The sequence below is a fragment of the Danio rerio genome, chromosome 8 (assembly GCF_049306965.1).
Source record: "Danio rerio strain Tuebingen ecotype United States chromosome 8, GRCz12tu, whole genome shotgun sequence".
NCBI lineage: Eukaryota > Metazoa > Chordata > Actinopteri > Cypriniformes > Danionidae > Danio > Danio rerio.
The window spans coordinates 28574069-28588970 of NC_133183.1; the positions used below are offsets into that span (position 1 = coordinate 28574069).

A 14902-nucleotide genomic window follows, 5' to 3' on the forward strand; every position below is an offset into this window, starting at 1 on the left:
TTTCCAAAAGTTGCAGTGATATTTTGGTTTCTTTCTGTTTCCATTTCTCCCTCTCTCTATGTAACTTTTAAGACAGAAGGGCCCATTAAATTCATTTCTACATTCACCCTGACATTATAGTTTACTCATAACTCATATGATTCACCCTTGGCAAGTCCCATGTGCACGCGTATCCAAGTGTTTACTCGTGTAGTGAGTGTGTGGAAGGCTGTGTTCAGTCTTGTCCTTCTCTCAGTGTTTGTACTCACTGGTCCGATGACAAATGCAAATGCCAAAGTCTGTGTGTGCATGTGTTTATGTTGCTTCTTGATGTATTTGTTTGTATGTGTATTCAGGTATGTGTGTGAGTCTAAAAGGGGTCATTGTCAGCGAGGTTCACACCTGTTGTGTGAACACCTGAAGGCTTTGCTAATAGCTGCTCTGTCTGCCTTATATTTAGTACCTGTTGCATATCCAGCAAACAATATTTCCTATGTGTTTGTGCGTGGTATGTTACTCTTTTTTCCCCTGAGTGTCATCGTGAGGGCAAATATAAATTCTATAAATTGTGAACAGAAAAGCAAAGAAGAGGTGGAGCTTGTAAAATTGACCATGATCTGCTCACTTGACCAGATTCTTCTTGGAAGTCTTAAAATAAAGTTTGTGTAAGGCACATCTGTTTGATGTAGATTTTCAGCCTTTTTCTTTAAATGATAATCTACCCCAAAATGAAAATGTTGTCATAATTTAAATTACCAAGAGTACCAAAAAATGCAAATAGTGAAACAAAATATAGTGTTGCTGTGCTGTAAATAGTCAAAAAAATAAATAAAAAAGATTATCACTAAGATTTGATCAGTACAGTATATTTCAAACAATATATATATATTTTTAAACCAAAGTGTTTCATATCTGCACCAAAACAATAATTAAATAAATAAATCCAAAAGTAACAAATGTGCATGAAAAATATTTTTACAAAAGATCATCCTGATCAAACAAACAAATACAAAATTACACCATTGGTTAAGCTAGAATTATGGACACAGATGATCAAACAGAGCATTGCTCTGATATACAGTACACAAAAGATGCAGAAAGCATCTATCAACATACTATATATCACAGTGAAACTTGAAGCAGATAAGCTACAGCAGTTGAAGAGAACACAACTGTCTGCTGACAGCGTAAATCTTGCCTACTCTTATGGGTCTCAATTTTAGATTGATTTCTCTGATTATAGGGTCAGAATTTGGCATAAACAACATGAAAACATTGGTCCATCTTGCCTTCAATAGCTCAGACTGCTAGTGGTGTAATGGTATGGGTACTAGGGCTGAGATATTTGACCTAAAATCAAAATTCCGATTAATTGAACATTTTAACTCGATTTTTGTTGATAAAATGTTTGGTCCTCATAATTAAGACAAGTTTTATATGCTGTCTAAAAGCATTTCTGGTGCAGATTTTAATCATCGTCAATGTAGTGCAAAATAAGGCTTATGAATGACTCCATTGCCTGCTTGACTAGAGATCAGAAGTTGTTGCAGAAGTAAACATCAGCCACAACCTTTAACAGATGTTGTCATGTGACACGTAGGGAAAGTAATTGAAAAAATCTTCCTGGAAAATTAGATTGATTATAGGTTCTGAATGTCGATTTCGAATACTTTGCGATTTATCGCCCAGCCATAATGAGTACTTTCGCGCCCTGGTAGTGAGCTGACAAAACTGAATACTGTTGTTAACAATTTCTGTACCTTAATGGCCACAGTAAACCAATTTTCAAGCAGGCGACATGCCACTTCACAAAACTCAATTTGTCTTGAAATTTTTTCATTACACATGACAATGATGTCATTACACTGTAGATGTGCCTTTCTGAATAATATTAACATATTTAAAAATATATATTTAAGGTGGTTTATGTAAGTTTTTGACTCTTCTAAGGCATAAAAATATCACAATATGTTTGCAGAAATTTAATAACCATGCCAAGTGAGCATTCTTGCTTATCTAAAAAGCAATGCTAAAGTCTTGTATTTTGCTTTGAAAATGTGTTACGTGCCGGAACGTCTGTCTGTATTTTGGTTATTCAACCCACCCAATGCCAGGTTAGTCAATTATATTTCAGCACCCTGGACTGCCTTATTGTGAATCTTTCAGTCATGAAGACTCTCAAAGCATGCATCCGCAAATGAAAATGCAACCTTAGGTGGACAGTAGAGATCCACAATTCTTAGACATTTGTTATTATCAGATTCCCTCTTGCATTATTCATTTATTCATTTTCTTGTCGGCTTAGTACCTTTATTAATCCAGGTTCGCCACAGCGGAATAAACCGCCAACTTATCCAGCATGTTTTTCACGCAGCAGATGCCCTTCCAGCCGCAACCCATCTGTGGGAAACATCCACACACACACTCATAGACTACGGATAATTTAGCCTACCCAGTTCACCTGTACCGCATGTCTTTGGACTGTGGGGGAAACAGGAGCACCCGGAGGAAACCCACATGAACGAAGGGAGAACATGCAAACTCTACACAGAAACACCAACTGAGCCAAGGTTCAAACCAGCGACCTTCTTGCTGTGAGGCGACAGCACTACCTACTGTGCCACTGCTTCGCCCCTCCTCTTGCATTATATTCAACATTATGTAGGTTATCGTAGTTATATTGACACTGTTGACCCTTCATTCTTTTGGGCTGTTTGCAACAGACGAAACATGATAAATACAGCTATTCAGAAGCAAAGAACACATGTGCACTTACAGCACTGCAACCAAATAGTAAGGTTTACAAAATAATTAATACATATTAAACTGCTTAAATGTACTCGCTGAGTGATTAATACTGTATGTGTTAGTCACAGTTCTAAAGTTCAATTTGAAAAGGTTTATTTTATGTTCAAGATCTGAGGTAAACTATATGCTTTAGTATGGCAATAAATGTCATGTAAAATGGCATTAAAACTCGTATTATAAGCATTTAACACAGAATAACCACATGAGGTGTATGTGAGGAGATCATTGTCAATTTCCATTGTTTAGCTGCAAGAATCAGCCGTCTCTAAAATATAAATTTTAGGTGTTGGTTAGGACAAAAACCTCTTTTAATATGGAAATATATTCCTTTTGTTACGTGCTGTTGCTTTACTTAGAACACGATTTAAATCAGCCTTTATTGCTGTTGTGAGTCCGGCAACCTGCTCTTGCATGTTTTGAACCAGGAGTGCAATACCTAGTTCAACCACTGGGTGTCAAACTTATATACTGCACCTTTAAGTGAAATGAATTACGTATTTGAGTGGGATTGAAAGGAAGAGAACTTGGAAGAGGGAGTGAAAGGGATGAGTACAAGTGGGTCAGATTCTTGGTGTACTTTCAGTCTAAGACAGTGGCCTCTGAGCTGTAATGAGTACGTGAAACAATATACGTGTGTGTGTGTGTGAGATAGAGAGAGTAAGAGAGCCAGCGTGGCGCATTACACTTGCAGGTAGACATGTGCTTGCTGTGTCTCAGCCCCAGAGGACCTGCAGTACCTCTCTGAGATATAAATCACTGTGTGTGTGTGTGTGTGTGTGTGTGTGTGTGTGTGTGTACTCTACAGATCAGATACATTTAATGGACAATCTTTTTCCACTTACACACAAACACACGTTCAAAGTGAGGGTTGTTTTTCCTCAAAAGATTTCCAACAAACAACCACAAATTCTGTCATTTCAGTTTGAATGTTTTAAGGATGTAATAAAAATTGACCTGACATATACACATTTAAAGTCAGAATCAGTAACTCCCCTGATGTATTAGCCTCCTGTTTACTTTACCCCCAATTTCAGTTTAATGGAGAGATTTTTTCAACACATTTCTAAACATAATAGTTTTATTAACTCACTTCTAGTAACTGATTTATTTGATCTTTGCCATGATTATTTTACATGATTATGTAAGTAATATTTTACTAAATATTTTCAAGACACTTCTATACAGCTTAAAGTGACATTTAAAGGCTAAACTAGGTTAATTAGGTTAACTAGGCAGTAGGGCTGCCCGATTAATCGAAAAAAGATCACAATCTCGATTCGACCCTAAACACGATCCTAATTCAGCTTTTTCTACAATTCAGCCAATTATATTTTCAAGGTCAGGAGAGAAGAAAAAGCATCCATACAAGTCTTCACAGCAACATTGACACCTTCAAATGGCGTTAAAAGTGTCACATACTGTATTTATAAGGTATAATTTACCCAAAATGTCATTACTGTCTTCATGAAACGATGTATTCACGGTTGCGAAATCGCAATCGTTTGTCTACTGCCGAGAACGCGCGCATGCATGCAAATGACGCCTACTTTAGTGAACATAACCTGCATATGCTGTGGATAACAGGCAATAAAGTTGTAAATAATGTTCAGTTTGTTGCACAGAGCAATCGTTTAAGGGGTGTGTGGGAGGTTTAATTTGCATCTATGTGTTTTTTTTCCTCACAGTGACAAAAGCCATGAGCCGCACCCGGAAGTGAAAGTGAAACCTGTGCGCACATCATTTAAATGATCATATCATATCATTATAGCGAACACAAAGTGTTGTGCATGAAAATAAATGTTTACTGTGTCAGTATAACAACCCTCACCTGTAAATAACGGAAATATAATGGTCTAATAATGTTGTCAACGACAGATGACAAGCACATGTCTTAAACATAGTAAATCAACTTCAGAATTAGAAAGTCGTCATGTCATCATTTTACTGTGAATTAACAAACAGGACATATTGAAAGTCTGTTCAAACCCAACATAATACAAAATTGAGCATTTTAAGAAACAGTAGACCTACACATAGGCTTAATATAATTATTATTGTTTTACCATATGTTTGAAAATTAACAATAATAATAGGCTAATCATATTAACCTTTATTTTACATTTACAGATCTTGATTTAAAGCAAAAAAAAAAAAAAAAAAAAATCGAGATTCACATCAAAGGTGGCTCAGTGATTAGCACTGTCCTCCTCACAGCAAGGTCGCTGATTCGAGTCCCGGCTGGGTTAGTTGGCATTTCTGTGTGGAGTTTGCATGTTCTCCTTGTGTTGGTATGGGTTTCCTCCGGGTGCACCGATTTCCTCCAGTCCAAAGGCATGCACTGTACACAATACAGTAGGTGAATTGAATAAACTAAATTGGCTGTAGTGTATGTTTATGTATGAGTGTTATGGAGGTTTTATTTTTTTCTGAATGGACTTTTTGGACAGCAACAGAAGAATGAAATGATATCTTCTTTAATCTAACTCACACATTTTCACGTCAATTTGCGCTTTTCCCTTCAAATGCTAAAACCTCCGTTTAAACACAATGTGCACTTTCAAATCACATCAATTTCAAAGCATGTGCTTGCCAGTCACTTACTAAGCACTGAGTTGTAACATTCTAACACCCCTTCATTTCACATAATTGTGACTGCTAACTCTTCTCACCCCGCTTTTAAATGAAAAGAATGAACTACTTCCTTTAACCAAGATCATATCAGTGTTTATAATAATGACAAGCTGGAGATTAGTTTAGTGTGAAAAAATGAGGAATTTAAAGTTGAATAATTGGATGCATGTCTTCTTGAAAGTACTTCATTTCTTTTATTGTTTCTAGCAAACTTGACAGCTCAGAGTTAACCACACCTTTAGCAATCTAATGACCAACACGTTTTGACCTGCACAGTACACTGTGTATATGTGAGCCCATGCTTCACACAAACACACACTAATGTCAGTCAATGCCTTTCTGATGTTTATCTTCAATATCATATCATATAACATATTATGCATTGCAAACATTACTAACATAACATGCTAATATACTATATGTGAATATTCCTTAATGACTTATGTCACAGAAAGTAGAAAAAAATGTGTGTGTGTGTGTGTGTGTAGAAGTGTGTGTTTGCATAACCCTGACCTTTTTTTGCGATGGGTCTTTACGCGTACCCTGAGGATGACTAAAAGCTGTGATTGATGAATGAGCAGATAGACTAACAGTGGCATAGAGGAAAAGGTAAGGGAGCAGCTGACTGTGACACTCAGGATGATCTTGAGTGGAAAAAATTGCAAAAGACGACCTTTCTAATCTACATTATGCTGCAGGTGAAGATCTGGAATCATAAATCAAACGGCATGTAATGATCTGATCAGAGCATAAAAGCGATCAGATATTTCCTGTTTTGGAAATGTTTTATATATAAATCTCTGAGCTAAGTTGGTGATCTCAAAAACTTTCATCTAAAATTAAGAAAGACAAAGATTGTTTTTAAGTCTTTTAAATAGCTACAGAAACATGTTAACAATGTAATCCTAATCTTTAAGGTTGATTCATTCATCTTTTCTTTGCCTTAGTCCCTCTATTCGTCAGGGGTAGACACAGTAAAATGAACCGCCAACTTATTCAGAATAAGTTTTACGCAGCAGATGCCCTTCCAGCTGCTACCCAGTACTGGGAAACATCCATACACACTCATTTCCACACATACACCACTGCCAATTTAGTTTATTCAATTTACCTACTATGTAGCCTAGGCTTTTTAGCCTGTTGGGGGGAGTTGGGGGGCTACTGGAGCACTGAAAGAAACCCATGCCAACAGAGGGAGAACATGCAAACTAGGGATGCACCGATACAATTTTATTCCAATTTGATCCCAATAACAAAATTCTGATCGATCGATACAGATCCGATCCAGATACTGTGCTTTTTTTATTTTAACATAATACAGTTTCCATAGTTCTGGTGATAAAATCAAACGATACATCTTCTTAAATAAAAAAATAATAATAACAGACATATAGGCCTACTGTATATGACAGACGACACTACATTATTTGAGCATTCATTACAAAATTGATATAATCTGTTGTGGTCCAGCTTCCTTTTTTAATATTAAGATTTTTCTTTGAAATTTGTAATAGGCTACCACTATTGACCCTCGTTGCTGGTAAAATAACTAGCCTCATGGTTTCTGCTACATTCATTCTTCCGTGGCGGCACGCCACACCAAAATTCATCCCGCCACAGCTATATTACAGCTTCTTATTCAAAATATTCGGTCGTTTTTTAAATAGCGGGTTAAAATCGCACCGAAAACATATGAAAGGGTAAGTGAATAATAACAGCGCAAACTTTTTTTTGTGACGGTAGAAGTGCTGTGCGTTCTGTTTAACCCTTTAAGGTGACGTGCTGACTGACTGACAGGTGCGTGATGCATAAGGCCAGCAAACACAGCGTAGTTTTCAGTTATGATTAACACAGTTTCCATAATAATACTTTATTTATAGATAAAGGTCTGTGGCTCTGCATATAATTTTGCTGGAGTTTATAGCCGTTTCACTTTACTTCAGGATGCATTAATGTGCCGCGGACAGAACAACGCAGTCACATTATGGATCCAGCAGACGATCGCATCATGCTTTTAAAACAAGGTAACCGCTCAATAGAGCGTTATATCAAGGAGTTTTTGGAGCTAGCCCCGAAGAGCTCTCACAGTGATCTTTTGCTGATGATGTTTTTTCGGGAAGGACTTTTGGAACCAGTTCGTTCCCTCATGCCACCATACGAGGATGACTGGAACCTTTATCGTTTCATTGAGGCAGCCTTATTAATCTCCGGCTCCCCTGTCTCTGTTGCCCTGAAGGAGGAGAACCCTCAGGAGGGAGGCCTGAGTGGAGGGCAACAGAGAGGGATATTTTCGGGGCCGGCTGATGTATCCAAGGGAAGGAGGAGAGAGGCTGGGTTGGAGTTGCGGCCTTATCTGCGTCGGGCTGTCCAAAGACCACCTTTATCTGAGCCCTGGAGAGTCTTCTAGAACTGTGTGGAACCCCAGTGTCTGCTCCAGTTCCACAATGCCCACCAGTGTCGGTTTCAGCTCCAGAGCAAGCTCCCTCTCCCGATGACAACGCTCTCCCTTATCAAAGCACCAGACAAAGGAGGCGCAGGAAGAGGACTGCCCATGTCCCAGAAAGTCCACCAGTGTCGGCTCCAGTCCCAGAGCACCTGCCAGTGTCGGCTCCAGCCCCAGAGCGCTCGCCAGTGTTGGCTCCAGCCCCAGAGCGCCCGCCAGTGTCGGCTCCAGCCCCATAGCGCCCACCAGTGTCGGCTCCAGCCCCAGAGCGCCCGCCAGTGTCGGGTCCAGCCCCAGAGCGCCCGCCAGTGTCGGCTCCAGCCCCAGGGCGCCCGCCAGTGTCGGCTCCAGCACCAGGGCGCCCGCCAGTGTCCAGTCTGGCTCCTGGCTTTACCGGCGAAACTCAAGCTCCTCGCCTTGCCGGCGCCACCAAGGCTCCTCGTCCTGCCGCCGCCACCCAGGCTCCTCGCCCTGCCGGCGCCACCCAGGCTCCTCGCCCTGCCGGCGCCACCCAGGCTCCTCCCCCTGCCGGCGCCACCCAGGCTCCTCCCCCTGCCGGCGCCACCCAGGCTCCTCCCCCTGCCGGCGCCACCCAGGCTCCTCCCCCTGCCGGCGCCACCCAGGCTCCTCCCCCTGCCGGCGCCACCCAGGCTCCTCGCCCTGCCGGCGCTACCCAGGCTCCTCACCCTGCCGGTCCCAGCCCAGCTCCTGGCATTACCAACGCCATCCAGATGTCTTGCCCTGCCGGCCCTAGTCCGGCTTCTTGCCCTGCCAGTTCCAGTCCGGCTCTTTGCTCTGCCGACCCCGCTCGGGCTCCTTGCTCTGCCGACTCCAGTCCAGCTGCCTCCAGTCCCACCGGCTCCAGTCCAGCTGCCTCCAGTCCCGCCGGCTCCAGTCCAGCTGCCTCCAGCCCCGCCGGCTCCAGTCCAGCTGCCTCCAGTCCCGCCGGCTTCAGTCCAGCTGCCTCCAGTTCCGCCGGCTCCAGTCCAGCTGCCTCCTGTCCCTCTGACACCAGTCCAGTCCAGCTGCCTCCAGTCCAGCTGCCTCCAGTCCCACCGGCTCCAGTCCAGCTGCCTCCAGTCCCGCTTGCTCCAGTCCAGCTGCCTCCAGTCCCGCCGGCTCCAGTCCAGCTGCCTCCAGCCCCGCCGGCTCCAGTCCAGCTGCCTCCAGTCCCGCCGGCTTCAGTCCAGCTGCCTCCAGTTCCGCCGGCTCCAGTCCAGCTGCCTCCTGTCCCTCTGACACCAGTCCAGTCCAGCTGCCTCCAGTCCAGCTGCCTCCAGTCCCACCGGCTCCAGTCCAGCTGCCTCCAGTCCCGCTTGCTCCAGTCCAGCTGCCTCCAGTCCTGCCGGCTCCAGTCCAGCTGCCTCCTGTCCCTCCGGCACCAGTCTAGTTCAGCTGCCTCCAGTCCCGCCGGCTCCAGTCCAGCTGCCTCCAGTCCCGCCGGCTCCAGTCCAGCTGCCTCCAGTCCCGCCGGCTCCAGTCCAGCTGCCTCCAGTCCCGCCGGCTCCAGTCCAGCTGCCTACAGTCCCGCCGGCTCCAGTCCAGCTACCTAGGGTCCCGTCGGCTCCTGTCCACTTGCCTCTCCAGCTGGCTCTCCTAAAACCCCCTGCCTTGTGTCTCCTGTGGGATCATCCATGGGTCATCACTCCCGCCCCTCCCTGGTAGTCCTTCCCACTGTTTGGGACGGATTCCCCGGCTGCACCCTGGCTTCCCGCTGGGGCGCCTGACCCACGGACCTACCCTGGTCTGACCCTCCAATCCCTCCCCTTGTTCCTGATACGTATGTGTGTAAAATCTATCTGTGTAAAATGGCCAACAGAGTCTGCCGCCACAGCTGGAAAAAATCCTAGAGGAAACATTGAGCCTTATAGCAAAGCCTGATATTTTTCTGCAGGTTTGACGCAGACTAAACAGACTAGACTAAGCCAGTGTAACTTAATAAACACTCCCTTGCCTGAACTCACCATGAGTGAAATGGAGAAAATGAAAGCACATCAGCACCGAGGAAAAATCAAATGCTCAAGACATAATCTTTAAAAATATTACTTATATTAAACATGCAACAAATATATAGCAGGTGTGCAGTGAAGCATTAATTAAATCCTTATTTTCCATTGAGCAAAGTAAATCATATACACCCACCGTTGTGTTCATTGCTCATCTATTTTTGTCTGAAAAATTATCTTTTTGGAATGAATTTCTTTTGGTATAATTTGTATCTTTTTTTTTTTTTTTTGGTCAGTTATCTACAAAATAAACAAGAACAAATGACATTTGAGCTGAAGTTCAAAACAAGGCATGCTTATATGCTTCTGCGTCAAAACAGGGTCTGTTAGACAAAATATTAATATAAATAAAATTAAAGTGAAATATTCAGTTTCAGAATGGCCTATACTATAAAATGGCTTAAATACATTTGGGATATAGTAGGCATAAATGGCAACTTTCTAGTGCCTTATAATAGGCTATCTTCATGGCTTTTAAATTACAAAGAATATAGCTCATCCGCAAGATCGGATTTGGATCAGTACCAATTGGCCAATACCCGATCCAGCAAAAACATGCAGTATCGAACTGATGCATCCCTAATGCAAACTCTACACAGAAAGTTCCAACGGCCCAGCCATGACTCGAACCAGTGACCTTCTTGCTGTGAGGCGACAGTGCTAACCAATGATCCACTGTGTCGCCCATCTTTCAGGTTAATAACCAACATAATTTGTTTTTTAAACAAAACTTTTTAAAAGTCTAAATGTAAAATCATACGTTTCTTTAGTACAGCTGATGGTCCCAAACATTCTGTATTTTCTTGAAAGAATTCCATGTTAAAATTCAATTAATGTCATCATAAGACCTGCAGTGTATTGCCAAGAGCAGTGGACAATACTTTTGTTTTGCCTGTATCTGTTTTTTTAACTGTAAAATCCTGGTAGCCATTAACTTGCATTGTACGAATCACCAATGACCACTGTTTCAGCTAAAATTCTTTAGGCTCAATCAGGGGTGCCGCAGGGAATTCGAGTGTCATCGAGTGTCAGAATGTTGTGGAACTTCTATATAGGAGTTATTATTTTGGATTATGGATTGGTTTTTATTTGTGTTTGTTTTTGTTTTTTTTAAGTATGACGCTAAAACATGAGTGTGGTTATGAATGTGTTTAAACATCTGCTTGTTTGTTATAAAAATTCATAATGACAAAAACTATTAATTTGTGGATCTCCCTACTTCGGGGTACAGCAATGCTGCCATTGTAAATGGTGTTTTCTGGGAAATTTATTTACCCCTTGGTTTTGAATGTGGTCCTGAAAAATCTCAGTTTGGAGGGGTATCTACCCCTTGCCCTTAGCCCTACGCCTTCAAGCTAAAGAGAATTGAGACACCCCTACCCTTTCATGTAAACGCACAAAACAAGGGGTAGGGGTAAGGGAAAGAGCTAAGGGGTAGTAATGCGACCGGGCCTTAATGTTCCATTAAAGAAACTAAAAAAGTAATACATGGCCTAAAAGTGAGCAAATGAACAACACATTTCCCTTTTTGTATTATCTATCTCTTTAACATTAATTGGCTTATAAAAGACACACTGGAATATAAAAACAGCATAATAAAACAAAAAATCCAGAAATCTGTATAAATAAACACAAGCCAACTTCTATATTCGCGCTCTGATTTATGACTGTGGTACAGTATTCATTTACTCACGCTGACCTGCACTAGTAACTCTTACATCAATCATGATATATTTTTTTATGTAAACATGGGATTTTTTTAGTCATAAGCACCCTCAGAACGTGACGGGCCATTTCAGCCCCTCACTTAGTTCCCATTTTTGTAGCACTGCCTCATCCACTGGAAATCTTATTGGTCTGAAATTTCAAAACTGTATATTAAAGGAAATTACTCAGGAAATTACTCACTGCAGTGCATCTTGCTGACACATGACAACAGTAGCCGGCTGGAGATGAATAATGGGACCTTCGTCTTTACTTCAATTGGTAGTGGCAAATGTGGAGTGACTTAATGCAGCATGAAGTTCAACTTTCAATGCCAAACTTGTCGCTGTCACTCTTGTAGCTGAAAGCCAAAAAGAGAGCCAGTACTCAATGAAACCGAAAGAGTCTTGAGTGATTCACAGCGTGAACAGTGATAAGCAGTGTAAATGATCTTTTTAGGTCACCTTTTATGCACACACAAGACTGTGGAATTTCAGCTTTTGCAGCCTGGTCCTGTTTTAAAATCTAAACATTTACCTCAACAGCTTTGAGTACAAACCAGGTCTTCACAAATTATATTCTTTCTCTTCTAGTGAAAGTTGATCCTTAGTAACAGTGCAAATCAGATAATAACTGCTTCTGCTACATTTAGAGAGATAGAGGCGGTAAGCTGTGGTGAAAAGTAACAGAATTAGCTTGTTTTTTTTCTCCCTCTACACATTTTCTCTGCAAAAACTTGATGAGACTACAAAAAAACACTATAACATTTATTTATGCCTAGATTTTCAGTCTAACAAGCATTTCAAACATAAAGGATGTATATTTTTACTGGTTATACTTTGGCAATAAAACATCAATAAACATTTGACTTAATCTTATTTGTTAAAATGCATTAAGAATTTGATTAATTGCTTGATATTTACTAAAATTATTGACCGTAACAATGCTGTCATTCTCTTTACTACTGGTTATAAAACAAAATGCATTTAATGCATAATTGCTCATTCAGCATTTTAACTACAAAATTATATCAATAAAACAAGTTGTAACGTTACAGTTACCTCAGGTTAGCAATCAAATGTCCATAAACTCATTAGTCTGCTAGTAAAATAACTGCAGGGAGGGGTATTTTACTATGTACTGTGTGTGAACAATTACATATCTATTATATATTAGAGTGAATTCATCATTACATATAAATGTTGTCTCTTGTTTGCATAATGTTGTCTGTTGCCCTTATTATTTAACCTATGTTTTTCTAAATTTATGATGCAAGTTTTTATTGCAGCTGAAAACAGGTCTTATTTATGCGTTTGTCCACTGTTGGGAAAAGTTACTTTTAAGAGTAATTAATTACAATATTGAGTAACTCCCCCAAAAAAGTAACATTAAAAAGGGCATTACTTACTGTAGTTACTTTTTATGGAAAGTATGCATTACATTATCTTTGAGTTACTTTTGTATTTGAATTACTTTTTCCATAACTTTGCTGAGGCTTGATCTTTCAGAACATACAGCTTTTTCTGTCTCTTTTTTAAATAGAGGAGTTCTGCTATTAACAATGCTCTCAATTATTATTACTTAATTTTTTAAGTAATGCGTCACTTTACTTTACAAAAGTAATATTCCTTAACTCATATTACTTCAAGTGGTGCTCGCTGCAGAGCCATTTGAGGAGAGCTGAGCTCCAGCGAGGGGGAGCTTAAGCTTGAGCTCCACCTTTTTTGCACTTCTTCTACGAGTGATGTCACTGGGGGTAGGGTTAGGGGTGGGGTTGGTGTACGCATTAAAACAGCTTACAGGAGGAGGAGTGACAGCTCATGCTCCCCCTCGCTGGAGCTCAGCTCTCCTCAAATGGCTCTGCAGCGAGCACCCTCTCTATTACTTCCCACATGGAAATAACCTATGATTTATGCACATATATGAAACCTTTATGCAGTATATATGCACATATAAAATATATACTCTGCATATATACATATAAACATACATACATAAATATAACACATATAGGCAAAATTGAGGTGCATTTATGTGCATATACAGGCCAAATAGGTCTCCTGTATTGCTTCTTTATATCCACAAACAATATAAGCCCTATATGTACATGCTCTGACCATGTTCAGACTTCTTTAAAACTGCTTTACTCACTATTTCAGAAGATTTATTTATTTATTTATTTTTTTGATGAAATTATTTGCTTGGTGATTCATAAAATTCAAAACAACACCTACCAGAAATGTATACTGTATAAAATGATTAAATGTGGCCCATGGCAATATAGTGAAATTGTATGATGTAAAACAATCACTGAAAAACTATAGTTTGTTCTTTAACTGTTCACCTACATCTTAGATTACTTGCATCTTATTCAAGTAATAATGCTCATAATAATGCTTTTTGATTTTTGGGTGATCTATGTCTTTTATGGTTTACGACTTCCAATATGGAGCAAAAATATTCCCTAAAACTTAAAACAATTAAACTAAGAAAAGTTTGGGAATGTTTTTCACTTGCGTTCAGTTTCATGCACCTTTATCTCATTCCAGCCACCAAAACAGAAACAAAGACAGATGGCGCATAGCAAATCAGCAAATGTGCTTTCACAATGTGGACACACCAACAGCCTACATTCACACCCACCTACACAAATACCAAGAGCAGCAGACACTGAAAAACTCTATATGGAGTGAGGGGAATTTCAGGTGATCTGTGGACTGCTCATTGGGTCTATAGGATACAAGAGTAATCTTGAAAAACATTTAAAATATTTGAATAAAAAAACGGTGCGAGCAGTCCTTCCTGAATCAGTTTGTATTCATAACAAACACAAAGCACTCAGAGCTGTTGTCAGTACCGAAATCCCACCCATCCTGCCACCTGCTACTCATTCATCTCGCACTTTATTACGGGCTGTAAGTAACTATGGCGACTGGCCAGGTTGGCAGGTGAATGCTGAGGTCACTGAGGTGGGCGGGGTAAAGCCTCATGCCCCAGACATCACCGCACCACACGCACTTACACATTAACATCTCCACAGAAACAACCTCTGCCCTTCCAGCAGAAGCCAGAGATTTACAATCTGCAAATAGATGCTTCCATAGTCAAACACACCCATACAAGGCAGACTCTGAGAATGACAAATCTATAGCATGCTGTAGGTGTGTTATGGGCTCATGGATCTTTTTATTTGATTCTGGGGAAAAAAAACACACAATAATTTTTTTTATTATTATGTTAAATGGCGACGCGGTGGCGCAGTAGCTAGTGCTGTCGCCTCACAGTAAGAAGGTCGCTGGTTTGAGCCTCAGGTGGATCAGTTGGTATTTCT

The 14902-nt window shown here is 40.9% G+C and overlaps 1 protein-coding gene across 3 annotated transcripts in view; it reads right to left on the minus strand.

Moving 5' to 3' along the window:
- Positions 1-14902, minus strand: part of sema3b (sema domain, immunoglobulin domain (Ig), short basic domain, secreted, (semaphorin) 3B) — a 116530-nt gene that overhangs the window by 90202 nt on the left and 11426 nt on the right. For 2 of the 3 annotated variants that reach the window (XM_073909717.1, XM_073909718.1), the window contains one exon: positions 11776-11932. The exons of the other annotated variant lie outside the window; for it this stretch is intronic. The gene's annotated coding sequence lies outside the window, so the exon portion shown is untranslated. The remainder of the gene's footprint in view (positions 1-11775; positions 11933-14902) is intronic. 3 annotated transcript variants of the gene reach the window in all.